The 24,492-nt window shown below is 47.8% G+C and overlaps 1 long non-coding RNA gene across 1 annotated transcript in view; it reads right to left on the minus strand.

Moving 5' to 3' along the window:
* The window catches only part of LOC307190008, a 42,025-nt gene that overhangs the window by 14,674 nt on the left and 2,859 nt on the right, over window positions 1-24,492 (minus strand). Inside the window, exons 3-5 of the long non-coding RNA XR_013829349.1 lie at window positions 6,281-6,322; window positions 611-665; window positions 115-282 (exon numbers count right to left, since the gene is read on the minus strand). This is a non-coding gene — a long non-coding RNA (uncharacterized lncRNA). The remainder of the gene's footprint in view (window positions 1-114; window positions 283-610; window positions 666-6,280; window positions 6,323-24,492) is intronic.

Raw genomic sequence — 24,492 nt, forward strand, 5'->3', positions numbered from 1 at the left:
TTCCCATCGAAGGACTACCATAGGAGGCAACCACAGCCTGGACAGTGGAGGCCAGGATAACAGAGGTTACTGAAGTCTGCAGAGAATCCAAAAACGTAATATTCTGCTCCCTACCTTTCTTCACTTCTCCAAAGAGCAAAATGAAAATGTTGCCATAGCTACTGCAGTCGAGAGGGCACTGACGTGTGAGTTGAGAGACCATGATGCAGTCCTGGCTTTTCCACTGGCTTGCTTTGGGACCTTGGGCATGTCACCTGTACTCTGTGGGCCTCAGGTCTCCATCTGTAAAATGAGAGGATTGGGTCTGTGGTTTCTCTTCTTCCCATCCCTAGGAAAGGCAGAGCGCCTGCATGCTCCCTGATCAGCACGTCCTGGCTGCATATAGGACTCTTATCTCAAAATGGAAGTCAGAGGACTCAGCTTTTCAAATGACTCGCCACTCATCCAAGTATGAGGTTGCAAGCAGGTGTCATGGCACAAAGGAAGATGTGGGTGGATTGTTATGTTTTTAACAACAAAACACACACATCCTTCTAATCATGCTCAGAGCTCTACAGGCTCACTGTTCTAGAGGAATTGGGCAAAATAGTAGAATCATGAGGTCACTTACCTTCTCCAGCTTTGCAGCTCTACTCAACCTTCCCTTATCCAGAAAGCATTATCTCCTAGGGAGAAAATGAGAAGCTCAATGTCAGTGGTCCTTGATGATGGTACTTATTGTTTCTGATGGCATGACTCCTATGAAGGATCAACTTGAAGTTCATTTATTAGGATGGTTCTTGATGGGAAATGGACATGGGTTAGGACTTTAAAGCATTGGACAAAACTTCCCACAGTCTCTGCCCTCAAGGAGTTCACAGTTTATGGGGCTAGAAGAGGGAGAAAAGTCAAGAAAATAAATGCAGCTGGTAGGGTAGGTTGTAGATGTTGGGCTGTAACTTGGGGTGATGGTAGCTCCTGATGTCATTATCTTAGTTGTATCCTCATTGTGCCTGGAGTCATCTGCCCCAGAGCTTGCCCAGACTGCTGGCTTTCTCAGTTTGTTTTTCTCAGAATGTTGTCCTGGCCCAGCCACTCCTTTACCCATGGAGAAGGTCTTCACCATTAGGAAGGTCTCTGGACTCCCAAAGCTCTGAATCAGGCGTATTTGTTCGGACCTACTGGAATCACTGTTGGGGAAGTAAGGATGCCTCTTTGTCTAATAGATTTGGGGCTGAACTTTGCCCGTGCTGGTTCTCTCAGACGAAAACAGATGGTCGCTCTTACTTTTGACTGTTTCCCCCATGAGCCTGTTACTGCAACAAATATTCTATCATGAGAGATATCTTTTTTTGTCCCTATTTTGGGAGGATAATGCCTTAAACAGGCATCAGGTAAATATATTTCGTGCTGAGTAATGACCCTGGAGAGCAAGTCTTAGTCATGGAACACAGCCTAGGAAGCTGGGGGTTGCAGTCATACCAGTCAGATGGCAGACAGTGCTACAGGATGGAAGTAGAGATTAACTTCACCTACTTTAGTGTATGGCTTAAGCCCAGGGCTTAGAGGGGCTTTTAAAAATCCCCTTAGCCTCTCATACATTTGCTAAAGTTATCTTCCCAATACACAGTTATGATCATGCATTCACTCATTTATACATTTATCTAAATATTTCTGTAATTGAGTGTCTAGGCATAATGTGAGATACTTTCTATTGCCATTCCCTGGTTGAAAATCATTTGTGGCTTCTAATTGCCTACTAAAGGGTGTTTACATTTAGCCTGGCCTGTAGGACCTTCAGTTGTTGGGTGAAATAATGAATACTCATCTGTACTTCTTTATATTGAAGCCACTATCAGAGAAGGCCTCTGTCAAGTTGGCAAGTGGAGGGGATGGGGCTTTGGGAGTGGGCAGAGTCGGTGATACAGGGAGGAGCTGGGGAGGGGAGAGGACTGAAGGGCAGTCCCCTCCTGACTAGTGGGAACTCCGTGTTCAGCAAAGCTGTCATGGGCACCATACCCCAAATAGACAGGAACAGGGAAGGTGGCTAAGTTCTAAAACCAGAGCTAAAGGATGGAGAAAATGAGAATACGAAGACTTCTTTGGGGCCATCCAAGAAGGGAGTCAAAGAAGGGAGCTCAGTCACATGCCAGTGTGGACCACAGATGTCCAGTTCTCGTAAGAAGTCCATCCATCTCTAAACTGCCCTCCCCTTTCTCCTTCCCCTTTGCTTCATGTTTGCTTCTCTTCGGTGCCTAGCAGTGAAACTCTTAATAGGCGCAGGGCCTATGTGCATATTTCACGAATAGCCACAAAAGAGGATCGGGGACAGGGGTAATCCGGAATGAGGATTAGAGAGAGGAACAGAGGGGTGATGGCAGCTGTGAAGGAAAAGAACAGCAGGTAGGAGTCCTAACACCTTTACGAAGGGAGAGAAAGGGGTGCAGACATGAAGCCCAGGCTGGAGAGATGGTGTAGGTGGTGGCCGCTGTGAAGAAGAAATGACAACAGGCTGCAGCTAGTCCCTGAAATGTGTGGGAAGGGAAAGAGGCCCGCACAGGTTAGGCTGCAGACAAGTTCCGACCCAGCCCTGTAACTTTAAGCTGTCTCTGTGCCAGGTGACCAACAAAAACAGCTGTAGGCGCTCCAACTCTGTTAGTGTCAGTTACCCAAGGTCTTCAGGGCCCTGGGACCTATACCATGATACTGGTCCCCTAACTGAGCCCATTTCAGCCACTGTCAGGTTGGGAGAATGGAAAAGATAGGGCAGGTGATGGCAGCTGTGAAGAAAAGAGGAAAGCAGACTGGAGGTCGCTAATCTAGCGCATGAAGAGAGGACGTGTAGGCTGTGGTCCTTTGACCCCGAGGCCGTCCTGGTTCACTCACTCCTAGGCTCCTAACCTTTACCATGGGCCCTCGTTATTTGGACCTGTTCCTCCTGGTCACCAGTCTCCCCTCAGATATCCACAGGATGTCATGCAGTTGCATCCACAGATAAGAGACCTTGCACCCTGCCTGTTGGATAGCCCAAGGGACCCACAGAGGTCAGCCGGAGGCTGCACAATCCCCTCCCCGAGGCAGTAGGATTCATTACTTCCACTTTGGCCAGATTAGGCTGCTCAGTCTTCTCTAAGCTGTGAAATTTCCCCACGGTGTCATCCGCTGGCTGTGTCATCCTTTCCTGTGCTGCCAGAGCACACGGCCTAAGCCTCTCTTTGGTCCTTATCACGGGCTGCCCTGTGTTATTGTCCGTGTTGCTGCCTAGCCTAGGCCTCTGCTAGGCTGTGAACTCCTCGAGGGCCAAGTTTGTCTGACTGCTTTCTGCATCCTTTTTACCTTGAGTCACAACGACTTATTTATAAATACATGATTTTTCTTTCATATTCTGAATTCCCTGAAAGTAAGGACTGTGTCTGATTCCTCTCTTTGTCCTCTGCACCCGGCACAGGGCCTGGCACAGAATAGACAGCAGTAAAGTTACGCTGAATGGACAAGAAGTCAAAGGCCCTTGGCCTTCTGGAGCTAAGTGAGAGGCCAGGGCAAGTTTCCCCAAGGGAGAAGCATGTTGTGTCCCTCGGTGGCTTGCACTCTCAGCCTGCTGAGCACTTGTCCTAAATGAGTCTTCTCTGTGGGGGCCTGTATCCAGGCCAGTCACGGTACTTCCTGGGAATGAGCTGCTCTCTGGCTTGAGCTTGGTCCTGCCTGGAGGTCCCAGGTTCACAGCCCAAGTCTAAAGCCAAGCCGTGACCTGGGGTTCCCGTTTCACTGGCATGTCCCCTCTGTCCCTGATTGGGTTTTCTGTAACTGTCACTCCTCCAGGGAGATGCTGGGGCTCAGCGTGTTTGAGCGTGCCTTGGTTCTGTGCTACCACGTGCCAGAAATGCTCTCTGTACTGTAAGAACTACCATGACTCTTTGAAACAAGGAAGGTGAATAAAGAGCTTTATTCTGATGGCTACTGTTTCTGATTTTTGTTGCTTTTGTTAAAGAAACTGAGTTGATTATCATCCTAATACTTATATCTAGTTTGTAGCCAGCTTCTTTCAAAAAATGGATTTTGAAGCACTTTCTTGCTTTTCATAAGAACTTTTACTTTCAGAAAATCTTATTAATAATAATCCTTTGCATTTTTACACATTGTCATTTGAACATAGTTACCTACTGAGGGAAGCAGGACAGAGATTAGCATGACTGGTTTGGTTGCATATTACATACTAGCTATTAAGTGGAGGAACTGGGATGCACAGAATCACCCCTGTCTGACACCAGCCCCATGCTGTCACTGCACATCTTTTTCTATTTTGAAAATAACCTTGAGGTTCTCAAATTGAAGCTGGAGAGTCCACAAATGTTTACCTCAGTGAAGTGGGGTGATAGCTTTAACTTAACTCATGATTTTTACTTGACTGTTTGTTCCACTGAAATGCTCAATGCACTGGCTGAATTTCGACAAATGTTTCCACATAACTCAAGTTCTATCAGTAGGTCAGTCTGCTCCTCTTCAAACAAATTGACTACTGACAAGCTTTCAAATGGGCCTTTCATCATAACACAGTTATATAAAGATCAAAGAATAAATGAAGTTTGGAGAACTGCTTATTTACCTCTTAAAATTGTTTTACAAAAATTATATAATCATTTTTTAAAAATCCAGTGATCTATTTTATTTTTGTGTGTTCTTTTAGATTGCTTAATGTCTGAAGGACCTCTGAGCTTGAGAGGAATATGCACTACTACATAAACTTTAGTGCTCATTAAACTCATATTCAATAAAACATTGAAAACCTCTTGAATATTGAAACAATGGCAAATTTGATTAAACTGGCTTAAACATAAATACCAGTTACAAATTTAGTGTAGTTGATCCTTTTGAACATTCCAAATAGTAGCTAAAACATACATAAATCCAATGAGTATAAAACATATACTAAAACAGAGTACAAAAGAGCTGATGCCAGGGTTTTAACTTTGGTACGTATTGTTATTACATCTTTTGGGAATTCGAACGTTCTAACCTCTCTAGAGTTTTAGTATCTTAAGAGATTTTTTTCCCCTACCTTCTTAGGGATTTAGTAATAGCAGATCCAAAGGAAAAAGAATACAATTTCAGATAAGCTCTCTTTTCTACCGGAAGCATTAAACTGAGAGGTCGGAGGCTTGGAAACACAGATAGCCACCTTCTGCTTGGCGGTGGGTGATGCGGCAGAAGCGTGAAAGGACTGGAGCCAGGCCGCAACAGTCCCGATGATATCCACTAGGGTCCTCCCTGTTATGGGAACCTATAACCCCCAACCATCGTTTGATTATTATTTTATTTCTTAAGCCAGTTTGGGTTGGATGTATACAGCTTGCAGCCAGAAGAATATAACTACCCATACTCAGAGAAAATTTGATTAGTTGCTACTACAACCTGTTAGTCACTACCTGGAGAAGAACTACAAGCCACGAGAAATGAACCTTCAGTCTAGTCTACTAAAGTTTGATTGACAGTGTTACCAAAAGGGTGCATTACCAGGAGAGACACTAGGATAGAATGGAGGAAAGACTGGATTAGGAGGAGTCAGGAGTCCAGGGTCTCTGGGTTGACACTGACTTGACGGGTGATTTTGTGTCAGCCACTGGCCCTCCTTGGGAACCCATTTATTCAGCTACAGCAGGAGCATGCTCCTAGCCCCGCCACTCACCAGGGAGTTGTGTGGATCTGATGACCTAGTGAGTCCTCAAAAGCGTTCGAGGAAATAGTGCGATTTCATGTAAATAGGGGATGAATGACCTTTCACCCATTGTTCTTCATTGGCAACACTGGATAGTAGAATGCTGAAAATGAGGGTGATAGATGGAGGGGTGGAAGGCAGGGCCCACTGAGGAGGGCACTCCAAGGCTGCACAGCCATCTTGCCTCATCTCCATCACATCCTTAGCAAACCACAGGCCGCATAATTTTGCCCAACCTTCTGACTTTGCCACGGACCTTTTGCTCCCTTACTAAGGAATGTCCCAGTCTGTATACAGAAGAGGGAAATCTCAACCCCAAATAGGAAGGGACTTGGTCTGAGTCATTGCTGTTCTCCTGTGCCCACCATAGGGTCAGGCATAGCACAGTACAGGAAAGAAGATGTGAGGGGAGTAACACTTATAAAGTGCCTACTGTGTGTTTTGAGTTATACATACATTCTCTCCTTTAATTCAACAATTACATGAGAGATTCCAATGTCACGCAACTGTAAGTGATGAATTCAGATCTGATTCCAAACCTGTATTTTTGTCATGTGGCAAAGAGGCAGAACTGTGGGTGATGCTTACCTTGCAGGTTGATGTGAAGCAGAGATAGTGCCTCGTAAGTCCCTGGAACATGGAGGGTATTCAGCAGTTAGTAAGAGGCTGGTGGGGATGATCCCTGTAGTAATAAGGTCGCTACAGTGGCCTCTCAAACCAAAGGTCTTCCCCTTCTGTTTCATCTAAGAGAAATGCATTAATTTCTCTCCTTGGGAGCCTAGATCTAGCCGGAAATTATTTTCCAGTACCCTCAACCTTCAGAGCAGCTGCCTTCCAAGACCCAGCAACATCCGAAACATAGATTTTGTTGTCATCAACTAGGAATAGAATCAGAAATGAGAACATAGGTTCCCTTGACGGGTAAACAGAACTTGATAGCAGGTGAAGCTGACTTAGTGCCGAGTGAGGTCAGGGCTTGCAGGCGCTCTGGGCAGGTCTCCAACTGAACCACAAGTTGGAGATAGCAACAACGCCTATGCCTTTCCCCACTGTGGGCCAGTTCCTGGGGCTGCAGCAGTGCCAGGTCTGAGCCCATCACACCATGTGGGTGGACATCCATACATTGTCTCATCCTCACAGCAACCAGGGAGGCAAGACATTGTCTCCTACCGACAGGCAAGGAAAATCTCGTAAAGGTTAAATGACTCAGGCAGTTATCTTAACTATAATGTCTTCACCTGCAAAAACCAAGATAATAAAAGTGTCTCGAGGGGTTGCTGTGAAGGTTATGTAAGGTAAGGTATTTAAACTTAGATAAAAGTGTCTGGCACATAGCGGATATTAAAAAATGGGAACCGCCGTAATTCTCATCTTCCCCTGTAGTAAATATGTTAGCTCATCACATGCACAGTGTGGTAGCAGTAGCAGTACTTTGCAAGCTCATGTGTGCATATGGATCACCTGGAGAGTTTTTCTTAATAGTTTCCTTCTCCCCGCCCCACCCCAAGATTCTAATTCGGTAGGTCTGGGGCGAGGCCTGAGAATGTGCATTTCTAACAAGCCCCCAAATAATGTGATGCTGCAGGTCCATGGACTACTCTTTGAGTAGTACTATGTTAACGGTACTCACCTCTTCATCACCCCCCTCGTACTCACACTCTCGCCAGGCCCATGGGGTGGGAGGAACCGAGACTGCTAGCACTAATGTTCGTGTAGTACCCATCAGTCAGACAGTAATGTGATCCTGTGTCTGGTCGGAATTGTCATGTTCTGCCCTTGGTGGTCACACTGTGGCCACAAGGCAAAGTTCCTCCTTACTGTTTCCCGATACCCCTCTCTTTAACTCCTTCTCAGGGGCCCCAGACCCAGGTTTCTTTGGGGTCAAGACATTGGAAAATGGTCAGGAAGCAGCAGCACCCACCCTGCTACTCCATGTGCCTGGCTTAAAAGCTCAAGTTCCTGTTACTGAAGTTGAATGATGGTTCTAGGCCATGGAGTTCATGTTAAGGCCAAGTCCTATGGACAGGTATGAGCTTTAAGGGGAAGGTGACACGCCCATTTGTTCATTATATTATTCCATCCCCTAGCTTAGTAGGTACTCAATAAACACTTGTTCAATGAATGAATTAATGGCCATTCCAGTTTCAATTATTTGGAGAAGTAGAGGTTCTCCAAAATTGGGAACTCAAAGGTGGGGCTTAGGCAGGATAGGACACTTCTGCCTTTCCTGACCTCATTCCTTTGGTCAAGACTTCATGGCAGGGCTTCCCTGGTGGCGCAGTGGTTAAGAATCCTCCTGCCAATGCAGGGGACACGGGTTCGAGCCCTGGTCCAGGAAGATCCCACATGCCACAGAGCAACAAAGCCCGTGTGCCACAACTACTGAGCCTGCGCTCTAGAGCCTGTGAGCCACAACTACTGAGCCCACGTGCCACAACTACTGAAGCCCCCGCACCTGGAGCCCGTGCTCCGCTACAAGAGAAGCCACCGCAATGAGAAGCCCGCACACCGCAACGAACAGTAGCCCCTGCTTGCCGCAACTAGAGCAAGCCTGTGCGCAGCAACAGACCCAATGCAGCCAAAAATAAATAAATTAAAAAAAAAAAAGACTTCATGGCATCTAAATGACCCGGAGGATGATCCCTGGTAGCCCAGGTTAAAGTGAACCCTGGATTCAGGGAGGTGCCATTAAGTGGCTCCCAGGCTAGAGCTGAGGAACAGCTTCTTTGCCATTCCAGCAATCCAGGTTCATGCCACGTTTTGTGCTCTTACTCAGAAACCTTTCCTAAAGCCTGATCTAACACTGCAGCCTGGCTTCCACTGGGTTGTTGGTATTGAAGGATGGTTGGGTGAGCACACTTGACCTGGAGCCTTAGAAGTGGAGAGCGAGGCTCCCAAAGGCCAGCCTGGTGGTGGCTGCAGGAATCAGTGAGAAAAGACCCAAAGGGGAAGCTGAACCTTGAGGCCAAAGTCTGATGTGTCACTTGCCTTCCACCCCTTATGTGAAGATTCTCTTTGCAGGAGAGTAACAACTTTCTTACAACTCTCAGGAGGGTGTGATCGGGCTTGGGGGTAGGGTTCCATGTTTGCTTTCCAGGCCAGTGAGTATCCCAATCCTTCAGGAGTTGCAGACGGAGGGCAGAAGCCTCATACTGAGCTCAGGTCCTCATCAGACCTCCCTGAGCCAAATGGGGCCTGACAAGGGTCCACAGCTGGAGACACACTTAGACTTGCTGGGGAGGTGAGGCTGATCCAGCCAGCTAGGGGCAGCTGGGTCTCAGAGGCAGGGGCTCAGGTAAGTGATGTGTTTGGGCAGCACTGCTGCTTTTGGTGTATCATACAAAAGTGCCTTGCCGAGGGGCAAGTGGGGCCTGAATTCCAGTCAGTGCAGAGCTCCCCAAGCTCTGCATGTACCTGTAAGGCTGCAATTGCCCAGAGGGTGCACCTTCTTCTGATTAGTACAGGGTGGTCCTGGGAAACCCTGGGTTTGGGTGTCTGAGGCTGGGCTGAGCATGGCTGCGTGAGAGCTCTGGGCTGGGAAGCCCATGCCTGGCTTCTTTGGGGGATGCTGGGGCCAAGGGCAGGCTCTCCTCCTTGCCATGCCTGAGAGAGGTTGACCTGGGCCTAGGATATGCCTGCCCTGCATCTAAATATGGGGAACTCACCTCCTCTTCTGTCTCCTGGGGCTGACCCTTGCTCTGAGTCCGGCTAGGACAAGATCCAGGTGTATCAAACTGATACACTGAGGGGCCTGCCCAAGAGAGGTACATCAGCACAGTTGTTTAGTTTAATGCCCACTATGGCTCTGTGAGGCTGGCATCATTATCCCATATTTTAGATGAGAAAAGTGAGGCACGGAGTATATCAGTGACTTGCCCAAGGTCATGCAGTTAAAGTCAAGCCTGGATCTAAGAGTGGGGTCTCCCAGAGCAGGATTTTGTCTGTAGCTCCATGGCACTGCCGACACTGACCACTAGGTGGCAATCTCCCCCAACTCCCTGCTGGCCACAGACAACCTGGAATCTTAAACAGCCATGCCTGGGGTTGGTGGCAGGGCAGCAGTCTCTGCCAGTCTTTCAAAACTGTCCTGAGGCATCACTTATTAACTCTGTTGTACCCAGGGAGAAACTGAGATACCCTGATATGGGCGGTGGCTTTCCAGAGGAGGAAGTTCTGGGTGTGCATGAGCAAAGGATCTGCTTCAGTCCTGCTCTGAGACCACAGACCCGTCGTCAGTTGAGAGACAGGGGGCATGGTTTTCTTGGCACGGTGTTCTTTCCCCCCGCTGCCTCTGCTGCCAAGACCTCACTCAGAGATGGCAGCTGAGCTTTCCTTTGACTCTGTCAGAGGCCCAAGGCGCAGCCCCTTCTATGGATGCTGTCACCCTTATGTGGTCGGAGGTTATCTGAATGGTCCACGGATCCCTCCCCTGTTGTAACCTGCGTGTTCTTTGCGTGGAGTGTGGGAACTGCTGTGATCTCCTTCCATGCCTGCCTATGGCCAAGAGGAACTGGAAGGGAGTCCTCTGAGTCCTTCCTGGAATACCGCTCTGTGTTCCTTTCATCACGGCTGGCTGGGATGGACACCCTCAGTGGGAGTCCTGCCGCTGGATGGCTCTACCAGAAACTTCATCCCAGTCCCTGTGCTGCTCAGGGGCCCCCCAGGGTGGGCCTGGGGGTTCCCAGCTCCCCCAGCTTTCTGCCCACGATCAGGCACGCCCATTTGAGGAGCTCTGGAACCCTCTTCCATCATGGCAGTAACTTCTCAGCATGAACAGAGCACTCCTCACAAGGCTACTGCTGACTTCTGCCCTTTTCCCTCCTACATCCTGTCACGTGTCCTACATGCTCCTTCATGTCTCTCTTGACAGAGCGTATGTGGTCTTAGAGCCTCTGGTCCTCAGCTTGGGGCCTGCGAGGCAGTTCCACAAATGGGAGGCTCAGGGGAGGGCCTACTCGACATCCTGTCGGGTAAAGGTCATGAGAGCAACGCTGGCAGATCCTGAAAGGGGTTCATTCAGAAGTGAGGGAGTCCGGGAGCACCTTCAGTGGGGCAGGGACCTGCCATCTGAGCTGTATCCCCAGCACCCATCACAGGCCTGCACAGAGCAAGCCTCGGGAAAGGCTTCTCACACGAATGAAGGGCTCTGAGGTCAGATTGGGTCACTTCTCAGAGCAGGACAAGTCCCCCCACCCTCTGTGGCTCCCCATACACTCCCTTCCACAGGAAGGTGGGGTGGAGAGCAGAACAAATATTTATCATTTCAGGGTTTCCAAGCTTCTCTCAGTCTCATGTCTCCTCCATGATTTTTTGCTAAATCCATGTATTATTCTTAATATTTTTCTTTAGCACATTTTATGTATATGCCTAATTTCACTGTCTTCTAAGTAATAATACTCAGGAGATGACAAGTTTGATATATTAATTATATTTTTCCTAATACACAATAAATATGTAGCCATTAAAACAAATAGCAGGGCTTCCCTGGTGGTGCAGTGGTTGAGAGTCCCCCTGCCGATGCAGGGGGTTCGTGGCCCAGTCCGGGAAGATCCCACATGCCGCGGAGCGGCTGGGCCCATGAGCCATGGCCGCTGAGACAGTGCGTCCAGAGCCTGTGCTCCGCAACGGGAGAGGCCACAGCAGTGAGAGGCCCGCGTACCGCCAAAAAAAAAACCAAAAAATAGCAGAGACCACCAACGAACATCCTATGTACCACCAGTAAGGTGTGTGCCACACTGGGTTATTTCATTTTCGCAAAACCCTATGAGGTTTTACAGGTGAAGAAATAGAAGCTCAGAGAGGCAAATTGACTTGGCCAAGGTCACACAGAGTCTTCTGATCTTGACCCCACTGCCTACAGATAGAAGAGGGGAAGGGAGGAGTGTGTGCTTAGGGGGATGATGAGTGGAAGGGGACAGGGGAGGGGTGGGGCAGCTACCAATGAGAAATGAAAGAAGATGGGAAAGATGCTGAGGCGGGGATGGGGGCAGCTCTCCACGTCAAAAAGGCAAATGGCCTGAGTCCCAATGTCCTATGCACAGTAATGGCCATGAAAATAGCTGCAGATTTGCCTGCATTTGTGTGACCAAGATTTATTGTGCCAGCAACTCCAGTAATTGGATGATGAAAGCACTGCAGCTGGGACTGTTGGCTGGAGATTAATTATTAGGGAGGAGGGGGAGTGGCCTGGATGACGCCCGGGGCGGTGGAGACTGTAACCCACTGGAAGAGCAGGCGAGTGGACCTTAGAAATCCAGTGGACCCCTCCCCACTCAACTGAGACCCAGGGAGGGAAGCAACTGGCCCAGAGCCACAGCTGCTCCACAGCAGAGCCGGGTGAGAGCTCTTCTCTGAATGAAGCTGATTCCCGGGGAAGACAGGCAGCTGCAGCAGCAGGAGGTGCCTGGACTTGGACTCATGAGGCCAGAGGGGAAATCCCAGCTATGTCTCTTACTGGTTATGTAGTCCTGGGAAGGACTTAATATCTCTGAGCCTCAGTTTCCCCAGCTGTAAATTGGGGATGATGGTGCTGACTTTACTAGGAAGACGTGAGGTTCCAAGGAGATTATTGGGCCTTATGTAGACCTGGCACCCACTCTGGGGAAAATTATTTTATTTATTTTTGACTGCACTGGGTCTTCGTTGCTGTGTATGGGCTTTCTCTAGTTGCGGCGAGCAGGGGCTACCCTTCATTGTGGTGCACAGGCTTCTCGTTGTGGTGGCTTCTCCTGTTGTGAAGCATAGGCTCTAGGCGTGCTGGCTTCAACAGCTGTGGCACACGGGGCTCAGTAGTTGTGGCTCACAGGCTTAGTTGCTCCACGGCATGTGGGATCTTCCTGGACCAGGGCTCGAACCCGTGTCCTCTGCATTGGCAGGTGGATTCTTAACCACTGCGCCACCAGGGAAGCCCCTACACATAGTTCTTGCTCTTCTTCACTCATTTAACATTCAGCCACAGTGGACTATGGCTTCTTCCTTGCTAACTACAATTTTATTAGAAAACAGCATCAAACTAAAGTGTCCTTTTCTTCTTGGGGGGTTATCAGTTATCACACCTCCCTAACAGTCTTTATGTATTTCCCAACCTTTCTCTCTCCTTCTCTCAGTCTTCATTTTTCTTCCCTTCACATCTCTCCTCTACATCCCTTCCTAACACCACTACCTTCCTCACCCAACTCAGGATTTCTGGGAGAAGGTGGGTAGGATTCACTAGTCTTCCAGGGTCAAAAATGCCCCCAGGGCCATGGGTAGGGTGTGTATAGACCCCTCCAAACAGTTGGTAACACTGTGCCCATGAAGACTATACCTTTGCAAGGTTCCCAGTGCCTGCTGCCTGCTGGTCCCTAAACCCAATTTTTGGCTTTCACCTTTCTGACCACTCAGCAGCATCAGGAACCACTTACTCCTTGATCTTCCTGTAGCAATTCCATTCCTCCTGGGCTGACCTCACATTGCACCACTCTCCCTATAAATCTTCCTGCTTCTCATCCTCTAAGGGTTGGAATTCTCCTAAGTTGCAGCCTCAATCTTCCATTTGCTATACATTTCCCTCTAATGACCTAATCTACTCACACAACTGTGACCACCTGTTTGTCAATGAGTCCCAAATCTCTGTCTCCAGGCTAGGGCTTGGCTCTACACCCAGATATCCAACTGACCTCTAATTCAACCACCAAACCCACCCACTGCTCCCAAACCTGTTCCTCCTCCCACACTCCCTCTATTTGCCCAGCTTCCTTGAATCCTCTCTGTCCTTTGCTTTCCACAACTAAACAATCACAAAAGTCAGATGGATTCTATGCCCTCTTAGACTCTCTAGAAGCTGTGCCTTCCTTTCAAGGAAGTAGAACATAGTAGAAATAACGTGGGCTTTAGGGTTGGACAGACCTGGGTGGAAATCCTGCCTCTGTCACTTATTGGCTATGTGACTTTGGGCAACTCTTTTAATTCACCCAAGGCTTAATCTCCTTAATTTATCTACAAAATGGGGTTAATAGCCTACTTTGAAGAGTTGTTGTGAGGATTAGAAACAATGATGTAAATACCTAGCACTGTGCTTGTCCCATGGTAACACTTAATGGTAGTATTCATCATAATGATGATGATGATTATTTCTGGATTCACTGTTATTGCTCTAATCTAGGACATCATCTTCTCTCTCCTGGACCATTGCATCAGCCTCCTCACTCAACTCCCTGCCTTCATACTTCATCACAACCCCCTGAAATCTGCTTTTCACAGTTGGAGAGATTTTTCTAAAATGCAAATCTGATCACGATACTTACCTGCTTAAAACTCTTCCCCCTTGGGCTTCCCTGGTGGCACAGTGGTTAAGAATCTGCCTGCCAATGCAGGGGACACGGGTTCGATCCCTGGTCCAGGAAGATCCCACATGCCGCGGAGCAACTAAGCCCGTGCACCACAACTACTGAGCCTGCGCTCTAGAGCCCATGAGCCACAACTACTGAGTCCACGTGCCACAACTACTGAAGCCCGTGCACCTAGAGCCCGTGCTCCACAACGAGAAGCCACCACAACGAGAAGCCCACACACCGCAACAAAGAGTAGCCCCTGCTCGCCACAACTAGAGAAAAGCCCGCGTGCAGCAATGAGGAACCAACGCAGCCAAAAATAAAATAAATAAAATAAAATAAATAAATTAAAAAAAACAGAAAAACTCTTCGCCCCCACTTCCCTCTACCCTATGCCCCAGCCATACTGGTGGGTTTCTAAGCACACGTTGGTCACTCACTGCGTTCTGCCATGCTTCATTCAAGCAGTCGCCTCTGCCTCTGCCTGAACGTCCTCTTTCTCCCCCTTCCCTCACCCCCTTCCTGGCAAATCCTCATCCTTCACACCATCGCCAGTGCCTGCCACCCCTCCACGGATGTCTGTTCACTGGGAGTTGACTGCCAGCTCCTTGAGGGCAGGGAGCAGGTCTGATGTTTCTTTGTGGCCCCTGCCTCCCTGAACAGGGCTTGGTATAGAGAAGGGACACACAATGTCTTCAGACACTTGCCCAAGGTCGCAGAGTGCATCAGCAGCGGGGCCAAGGCTTGAACCCAGTCCCTTGTCTTCCTACCCAGCACTCTTTCTTCTTTGCATGTCATTTTGACCCAGCAGAGAGCAGGAGACCAGGGCTGCTGGCTTGGAGTGGGGGACCTCCCCACGTGAGGGCTGAGGACATCACATACCCCATCTCAGTGCTGCACCCGATAGTGGGGGAAGGATAAAATCATCCACTGCCCACACCCTGTATCTCCCCATCTGACATGGACTGGAGATAAAAAATGAACAACACAAAATCCAATCTTCCTTGGCGCAGAGGCTGGCAGGAGTGCGGTGGTGGTGAGGCTGGCCCGAGCAGCCTCTCCTCGCCTAGCACATTTCATATTTATTGGCTCATAACTGAAGACAGCCTGGAGATGTCCCAGCACCAGCCCCAGCAAGACAGATGGGGGCACAAGGATGGCTAGGGGAAGGAGTCAGGACACAGACTTCCTCACAGGGCTGCAGCCATGGAGGGGAGGCCACAGAAGGGGAGACAACTAGTTGGCTACTGCACTGGCCCCAGAGGTCTGACCCAGGCCCAAGGCCCAGCTTCTGCCACCCACTTGTGATGACCTTGGGTCAGACCCTTCCTTCTCTAGGCCTATTGTTTTGGGCTTCTGTGTTTTATTACCAGGGTATGGAAGAGCTGTTCTGGGATTTGGGAACATCTGGGCGACTAACTTGCTGTGTGGCTTTAGGTGGTTCTCTTTCCCTCTCTGAGCTTTGTGCTTTCTCCTTATAAAAGACTGAGGTGGTTGAGTTGGCCCACAAGCATCCAGGCTGTGTGTTTTAGCATCAGCACTGGAAGGCTCCCTGTTGTGGGAAGGCAAAAAGAAAATCCAGGAATGCTGCCAAATATGAAGAGACTGCTACGGTCCCTGATGCTCTGCATTCCCCGGCTTGGCGTCCGAGGCCCGTGGAAACTGTGTAGTCTCATCTCTATAATTTGTGCTGCTGTGGGAGAGGGGTCGGGGCTGGTAGCCAGGCGCCTGGGCTCTGGACCAGTGTGTCCCCCTGCTCCTGCTGTGTGACCTGGGCAGGGCTTTGACATCTTCAGGTGTCAGAGTCCCTACCTGTAAGATTTCTGTCCCTGTTCGCAGAGGCAAGTAGGGCCCCAAGCCCAGAGCCAGTCAGAGGCTAAGATCTGCAGCTCCCCTTCTAAGTGTCCCCCAAATCCATCTGTCCCCCTCCATTAGGGCCACTGCTTTTACCTCAGTACCCATCTTTTCTTCCAAGATCAGTGCTGTAGCCTCTTCGCTGGTCTCCCATCCTCCGCCACCCGCTCCCTAATCTCCAGTCAGAGCGACCCTTCTAAAGCATATATCTGACCACGCCTGCCCCTCCCTGTGCCAAACCCTCCCTCAGCTGCCCTCGGTTGAGCTCCTCAGCTTGGCATTGAAGACCCTGTGTGACCTGGCCCTGTCTTGTCCACTTGTCCCAGCTGTCTGCACCCGCAGGCTGGCCTCCCCACTCCCCTCCTCCATGCCTTTGCTCAAGCCGTTCTCCCAGGCCCTCTCCCTGCCCTGTGCTTCCCAAACTGGCCACTGGAGGCGCCGGAGCCCTGAAGACAGCATGGGGTGGGGTCAGCGTTTTGCCTAGGCCCCTGCTCCAGCCCCTCCAGAAGCTTCTGGAGATCCGAGCCCCAAAGGGTGCCTGTTCCATGGAGTCCCCACAGCTTCAGGTGGGAAGGATGCTGCCTGTTCTCTCTCCTGCTGCTGATGATCAGAGAATGTCTGAGCTACAGGGGGCCCAGAGGTGATCTCCTATAATCCCCCATTGTACAGATGGAGAAACTGAGGTCCAGAGGGGACAGTGGCCACCTAGCAAGTCAGTGCAGAGCCAGAGCCGGGGCTTCTGCACCCACTGTCTGGGGTGGGGACATGGGCTGGAGTGGGACTGTGAAAGAAACAGAACACTCCAGAGGTGTGGGCAGGAGGGGCATCTGTACCATCCCACGCCTCAGCGTGAGAAAGCCTCGCAGGACAGGCTTAGGGAGGGCAGGGGCTTCCGCTGACTGAGCTCCCACCCTCATTGCTGGTTCTATTCTGTCAGGGTTTGCAGGTCTCTGAACTTTACCTGACTGAGGTTCCGGGTGGGGTAGGATTTCCCGAGTTGTCCTAGAATGTTAGGACCAGACCTGAGACCAAAATCCAAGACCCCAGGTCCCCAGCCAGGAGCCTGCCCAGCATACCACATTCCAACCCATGACATGGGATGGTGAGCCAGAAACTTGCCCAGAGGTTTTGCAGAGACTGCTGAGTAGGGCTCGTGCTCACTGAAGAGGGATGGGCACAGCCTGCCCTGCAGGAGCTCAGAGTCCAGAAAGAGGGCCATGGGAAAGTCACTTTGGACGAAAGGCTATTTTATGCAGGCCCAATGTGATGTCACATTAGCTGGCACCATTGGAGAGCTTTTTCAAGGGTCAGGTTATTAAATTCCTAGATGTAATTTCATAGGAGGAATATGGTCAAAATGGAAGCATGTCAGTCTAACAGCTGAAGCAGCCTATTCAAGATGCAAAATCGAGGTACCTACATAGCTTGTCTGTCAGTGACATCATAAACCCTGGGTTCATTCTGCAAACAATGACAGAACACTGTGAACTAGGCTCAGTGCCAGGCTCGGGGAATCCACAGTCCAGAACTACTTTTCCTTTAGCTTTTTTTTTTTTTTAAAATTTATTTATTTTTGGCTGCGTTGGGTCTTCGTTCTATGCGCGGGATTTCTCTAACTGTGGTGAGTGGGGGCTACTCTTCATTGCGGTGCGCGGGCTTCTCATTGCAGTGGCTTCTCTTGTTGCAGAGCACAGGCTCTAGGCGCACAGGCTTCAGTAGTTGTAGCATGTGGGCTCAGTAGTTGTGCCCTGTGGGCTCTTGAGCGCAGGCTTAGTAGTTGTGGTGCTCCGGCTTAGTTGCTCCGTGGCATGTGGGATTCTCCTGGATCAGGACTCGAACCCATGTCCCTGCCAATCCCCTGCATTGGCAGGCGGATTCTTAACCGCTGTGCCACCAGGGAAGCCCTCCTTTAGTTTTTATAGTTTCATTTTCCACATTTCATTCTTTATCTCAGAGTTTATTTGGACATGTGGTATAAGATGAAGCTGTAAAATTATCTTTCCCCCAATTGGACTGGGTACATGTGAGTTGTAATCTAGGTCAGAATTTTCCAGAGTGATTCTATAGAGTACTGGTCCCATAAGATGCTTGGGAGTCAGTCAAAAAGATATGTAGTCAAAAAACTTTAGGAACTGTTGCATCTCAATAACCTTTTAGAGACTCACAAAGGTCATGAACATAATGAAGGCTCAGAGGAGTCCTGTGGTAAGGAAATTTTTATGTATTTTTTTCTATTTCACTGTAGAACCTGTTGTTAAATAACAACTAGGAATGCAGTGCAGAGCATCCACTTTGGAGTAAAGATGACAGCAGAACAGAACCAAGACAGAGGCCTCCTCTGCCTCAGCTTCTACGTGCTTGTGGATCTGGGGTCTGGCCAGGAAGAGTGAGATGCACATGACCAGTTCTGCTCCAGGGCAGACAGTCCTAAGACTGTGGCCAGGAGCCACAAACCATGGGTGCCCCAGGAAGGGCGAGGTGGCCTCCCTGGAATTCGGCTAAGACTTACAGAGGAGTGTTTGCTCTGGGCCTTGAAGGATGAGCAGAAGTGTGTGATGGAAGTACCTCTTGTGAGAGCAGGACCTCCAGCAGTGACGCCCTGCCAGGGCAGTGACACAGACCATGCCTCCAGAACCATGGGACAGCCTGAGCTGTATGAACAGAGCCACCAGAATTAGATGCCCATGGGAAGCCAGGTGAGAACACAAATGCCTATAGCCTGGGGCAAAGCTGGGTGTGGGTGTCCAGCCAGAACAGGTACAGGGAAACGTACTTAGCATTCATTTTCCAAATTCCAGGTCTGCTTTGATGAGGCAGGATCTCCTGGGCCTCATTATGACTGTCAGCACAGAGCACACATGTGACCTCCCCCCAAGGCCTCTCTTTCCTCAGGGAGTCTGCAAAGTTCCTTTCTTGTCTGGAACAAGTAACTGGGGAGTTGGTGTGGAGTGAGAGGAGAATGTGGGGACCCAGATTTCTAGGGATTAATTAGGGCCCTTCGATGAGATCTGTTTCCCCTCTGGAGGCCAATTAGGGCATCTGGAAGCTTGGGAGGTGGGGAGAAGGGAGATAGGTATGTGTGTGTGTGACTGAGGCAGGCCAATCAGTCCTGTGCTGGGTCCCTCTGAGGGGAGAGCAGATCTCAGGGGTACCCTGTTCACTTACAGGAAAAGTACAAGTGCAGAGATAACCACAGAACTGTTTTCATCATCTAAGAACAGAACTTTAGTGTTGCACTGTATGAAGTGCATTACCACCATCACCTCTGTAGCACTGTCCTGTACTGAGCACTCACTAGGGGCCAGGCCCCAGGCTAGGCCTTTACATTCATGATCCAACAGCAATGCAGAAGGGTTCCAGTTTTCCCACGCCCTTGCCAACACTTGTTTTTATTTGTTTGTTAGTTTGCTTTGATGATAGTCATTCTGATGGGTGAAATGGTATTTCACTGTGGTTTTGATTTGCATTTCCCTAATAGTGATGTTGAACATCATTTCACGTGCTTTAGGCCATTTGTATATCTTCTTTGGAGAGATGTCTATTCAAGTCTTTGGCCCGTTTTTATTTTTTTTTAATATGTATAGTTTTTAAATTTTATTTATTTTTTTGGCTGTGTTGGGTCTCCGTTGCTGTGCACAGGCTTTTCTGTAGTTGCAGAGAGCAGGGGCTACTCTTCATAGGGGTGCACGGGCTTCTCACTGCGGTGGCTTCTCTTGTTACGGAGCATGGGCTCTAGGTGCACGGGCTTCAGTAGTTGTGGCACACGGGCTTGGTTGCTCCACGGCAAGTGGGATCTTCCCGGACCAGGCCTCGAACCCGTGTCCCCTGCATTGGCAGGCAGATTCTTAACCACTGCGCCACCAGAGAAGTCCTTGCCCATTTTTAAATTGGATCGTTTGGGGGTTTTTGTTGTTGTTGAGTTGTAGGCATTTTTTTTTTTTTTTTTTTTATGTTGGGGGTAGGACTTTATTAATTTATTTATTTATTTTTGCTGTGTTGGGTCTTCGTTTCTGTGCGAGGGCTTTCTCTAGCTGTGGCAAGCAGAGGCCACTCTTCATCGCGGTGCGCAGGCCTCTCACTATCGCGGCCTCTCTTTTTGAGGAGCACAGGCTCCAGACGCGCAGGCTCAGTAGTTGTGGCTCACGGGCCTAGTTGCTCCGCGGCATGTGGGATCCTCCCAGACCAGGGCTCGAACCCGTGTCCCCTGCATTAGCAGGCAGATTCTCAACCACTGCGCCACCAGGGAAGCCCAGTAGGCATTCTTTATGTATTCTGGATGTTAACCCCTTATCAGATATATGCTTTGCAAATATTTTCTCCCATTTTGTGGGTTGCCTTTTTACTCTTTTTGATAGTATCCTTTGACAAAGAAAAGAATAAAAATTTATCTTTTTTTTCTTTTGTTGCCTATGCTTTTGTTGTCATATCCAAAAAATCATTGCCAAATCCAGTGTCATGAAGCTTTTCCTTTGTTTTGTTCTAAGAGTTTTATACTTTTAACTCTTATGTTTAGGTCTTTGGGATAGGCAGTTTTTAATCTTAATTCATTTAATAGACATCTATTGAACACTTGCTAAATGATGGATCCTGGACCAGGTCCTTGAGGATAAAAATGATGAACACAACCCTTAAGTCAGGCATGTCATAGATGAAGTATTTGAGCTTCAGAGAAATTAAGTAAACTGTCTAGGATCAAGCGACTAATAAGTGGGGGAAGCATGACACCACTTAGGTCTTGTGACTTCAATTCTTCTCTCCTGTACTATATCCCTCCCCTGTTTGCACACCTCCTACAGCTCCTGAATGTCCAGAAACCAAGACCATAATCCACAGTGAGGCACCCTGGGCTCTTAATTGGGCCAGCCCACACTTCCAGCCTCATCTTTGCTGAGCCACCTTTAGGTACCTCTCACTTGAGCCGGTGACCAGGTCTCAGTCCAATTCCCCATGCTCTCTGTTTCTCTCTTCTTCTTTGGCTCAAACCCACTTACATTCAAAAGCCCAGCTGACAACGCACCTGCTCCAGGAAGACTCTCCTAACCTCTCAGCCCTCACACATCTCTTCCCTTCCCTTTCCAAAGAATACAAAGTCTCAGTATTATTTTTATCTCATTAAAATCTTTCTAATACCTGAATCAGCATCAGATTTGGAGTCAGAGAAACTGATCTTGAATCCTCTCTCTGCCACTGTATAAAGTCACATCATCTCTCTCAAAACCTGTTTCCTCCTCTATAAAATGGGGACACAGATGCCCACATGGCTGGTTTGTCATGAGACTTTGAAACGGTGACCTAAATCCCCTGACACAGTGCACCGCCCAGAGCAAGTACTCAGTGATACTGGTTGTGGGTTCTCTCTCCCTTCCCCCATCTGTTCTCCCCTTCCCCCTGTGACCTGAGGGTGAGTCTGCTCTTCTCACCTAGATCATAGATGAACTGTTTCCCCCCAAAGAACTCCAGTTCTCTCACTTTGATGGCAGTGCAGCAAGAAAATCACCCTGTGCTCATCCCCTCCCCCAGCCTGGGACTGTTATTCTTCTAGAGAAAGAAATGAGACCCATAATGGAAAAGTGACCTATTTGAAGTCACACTTATTAGCTAGGTCTGCCATCCATGTATCTGATGGTTTATTTATTTATGTATTTTGGAGATGGTTTATTTCATTAATAGTGCTATATAAACTGTAATTATCTTGTTTATTTCTTTACTTGTTGTCTGTGTTCTCACTTGAATGTAGACTCCACGAGGATAGGAATTTTATCTAGTTCATCTCTCTATTTCCTATGCCTAGCTTATAGTGTTTTCTTCATAGATGCTTGTTGAATGAATGAGTGTTACCAATTTGATTCAAAGGAAAATGCAGTGGGGAGTAGTTAATTCAGAATATCCATTGAAGGCAGCCCCTTTTTAAGAATATTGAGATCAAGCAATTATACTCCAATAAAGAGGTTATAAATAAATATTAAAAAAAAAAAAAAGAACATTGAGATCCCCAAATCTATAAGCAACTTTTAACATTCCAAAGGGTCAGATTCAGATGGGCCTTTGAAGACATCTTGGTCCAAGCCCCTCATCTTACAGGGAGAGGAGTGAAGCTCCGAGATGGGTAAGGACTTGGTGAGGGACACATTGCAAGGCCGTGACAAAGCCTAACTGGAACCCTGGTCTCCGGCTGCCCAGCCTGGTCTTGTTTTCTTCCCCGCCCCGCCCCAGGGGCAGGTTGTTTACCTCAGGAATATGAGAAGAAAGGCCTAGGGGAGGGCTTTGTTCTCAGAGTGCCTTGTCCTCATATATCACTGACTGCTTTCTGAGCTCCCTGTGTTCTGAGCTCCCTCCCTGTGGGGGCCCCTCCACTGCCTTGAATGCAGGCAGAGCTCTGTGCTACCCTTCCATTGTGGACAGGGGATGGACAGAAGACAGGGTTCCAGAACCATAGACCTGTACCATAGAACCCCACCCTCCATCTGTCCAGATAGGGATATTGAGGCCCAGAAGGAGCCAGGGACTTGTTCAAGACACACAAACGAGCTCCACACACTGGTTCAGCTGCCCAGGCTCCTGCGGAGGAAGCCCAGGTGAGCAGATTTTGGCCCCCTTCCCCAGGCACCCAGCTCCGCCACAGGCTCTATGGTTGGGGATCCACCACCAACTCATAGCGTAACACGGGCTGGTCATCCCCCTGCTTGGTTCACTTGGTTCACAATGGGGAAAATAATCTCTTCCACACAGGCATGTTGTAAACATCACATGAAACAACATGTCTGGAGAATTCTTCAGAGAACTCTGTTATGCTGGGGACTTGGGTCTTCTTAACCCCAAATCCTCACCCATCTTAACTGGATCTTCAGCATCACCCCGCAATCTTAGTCAGCTCACTCTCCCGTTCTCTACTGCACTATTTGGTACGTCAGATCTTCTTCACTCTCCTCAAATCCCTCTCATCCTTCACTCCTACTTCTCCTCCTCTTCTTCCTTTCTCTTCCCCTCCTCCTTCTAATCCACTTTCTTCTTCAAATTCTTCTTCTTCTCCCTATTTCTTCTCCACCTCCTTCTTCTTTCTCCTTCCTCCTCATCCTCCTCTCCACCTTCTGCTCAAGATTATCTTTTCTATTCTTGGCTCTCTACATTTACATTTTAGAATCAGTTTTTTAATTTCCACACATACATGCACAAAACTCTGCTTGGATTTTTATTGGAATTTCATTGTATATATACATCAGTTTGGGAAATTTTGACATTTTTACAGCATTGAGTCTTCCAATATATGAGCATGGTATATCCCTCTATTTCTTTAGGTCTTTTTAATTTCTCTCAACAGTGTCTTGAGTTTCCTGTGCAAAGGTCTTACATGTGTAGTGAATTGGGATGGGATATTGAGTTAGCACTGGCTTAATATCCCTAGCATTTGAGATGGTCATTATAAGGACCATGGAGTTAGTTAGTTGTTGCTAAGTAACACTGTGTGTGTGCGTGGGTGTGTGGGTAATCTCACTCTGTCTGTTTCTGCCCATCTATCATCAGGATTTGGTTTCCTTTTGCTTGAAACACCCTTTATTGTGAACTTGATGATGATGAATTCTTTCAGCTTTTGTGTGTCATAAAATGACTTTATTTGGTTTTCTTTTTTAAAGGATACTTTTACTGGGTGTAGAATTTTGGTTGACAATTATTTTCTAACATAACTTTAAAAATATTATTACATGATCTTCTACTTCCTTTGCTTCTGTTGAAAAATCTGTGTCAGTGTATAAAGGTTGTTCCTTGAAGGAAATTTGTCTTTTTTCTCTGGCTGCTTTAAGAATTTTTATCAGTCTTTGGTTTTTAGCAACTTTACTATGATATGTCTGTTTATCCTGATTAGGGTTTGTAGGATTACTTGAGTATATATAGATTGATGTCTTCAGTCAGTTTTGAAAAATTCTTGGTCATTAGATCATATGTTGCTTCTTCCCCATTTTGTCTCCCCATTGCCTCTGGGGCTCCCTGTTAGACCTTCTTTCTTCATTCCGTGTATCTCTTATATTCTCTTTTGTATTTGTCATGCTTTGGTTGCCTCGTGCCTAATTCTGGATATTTTATTCTGACATATGTTCCAGCTCATTTTTTCATTCAGCAGTCTAATTTGCTGTTAAACTCATCCATTAAATTTTAATTTCAGTTATTGTATTTTTCAATTCTATAATTATTATCTGATTCTTTACCCTAGTTTCCTGTTCTCTGTTGAAATTCTCCATATCTCTTAGTGGGTTTTAGAAAAATACCTAATATTAAATATTTCTTCCTCTTTGTTCTTTCATTCTTAATTCTGGGCACTTTTTTTCAATGTAGTCCTTCAATTTCCTAATCGTTTCTCAGTTATATCTATTCTTTTGTTAACTTCATAGATAGTATTCTTTATTTCCACTACTACACTTTTCATCTTTATTTCTGTATGGATCTTTTGTTTCTTTGTTTGTGTTATACATGGCTAATGTCTTACTGTGTCATTACATGTATATTTAATAAGCTAACTATAATTCTTGGTCTCTCTTCTTTAATATTTCTGATATTGTTGAAATATGTCACCCAGTATATTGTCTCTCCTTAAAAATGGTTGTGCACCTCAAATGCCTTGTTATTTTAGTCTACCAATTC

The sequence above is a fragment of the Stenella coeruleoalba genome (genome assembly GCF_951394435.1).
Source record: "Stenella coeruleoalba genome assembly, chromosome: 8".
NCBI lineage: Eukaryota > Metazoa > Chordata > Mammalia > Artiodactyla > Delphinidae > Stenella > Stenella coeruleoalba.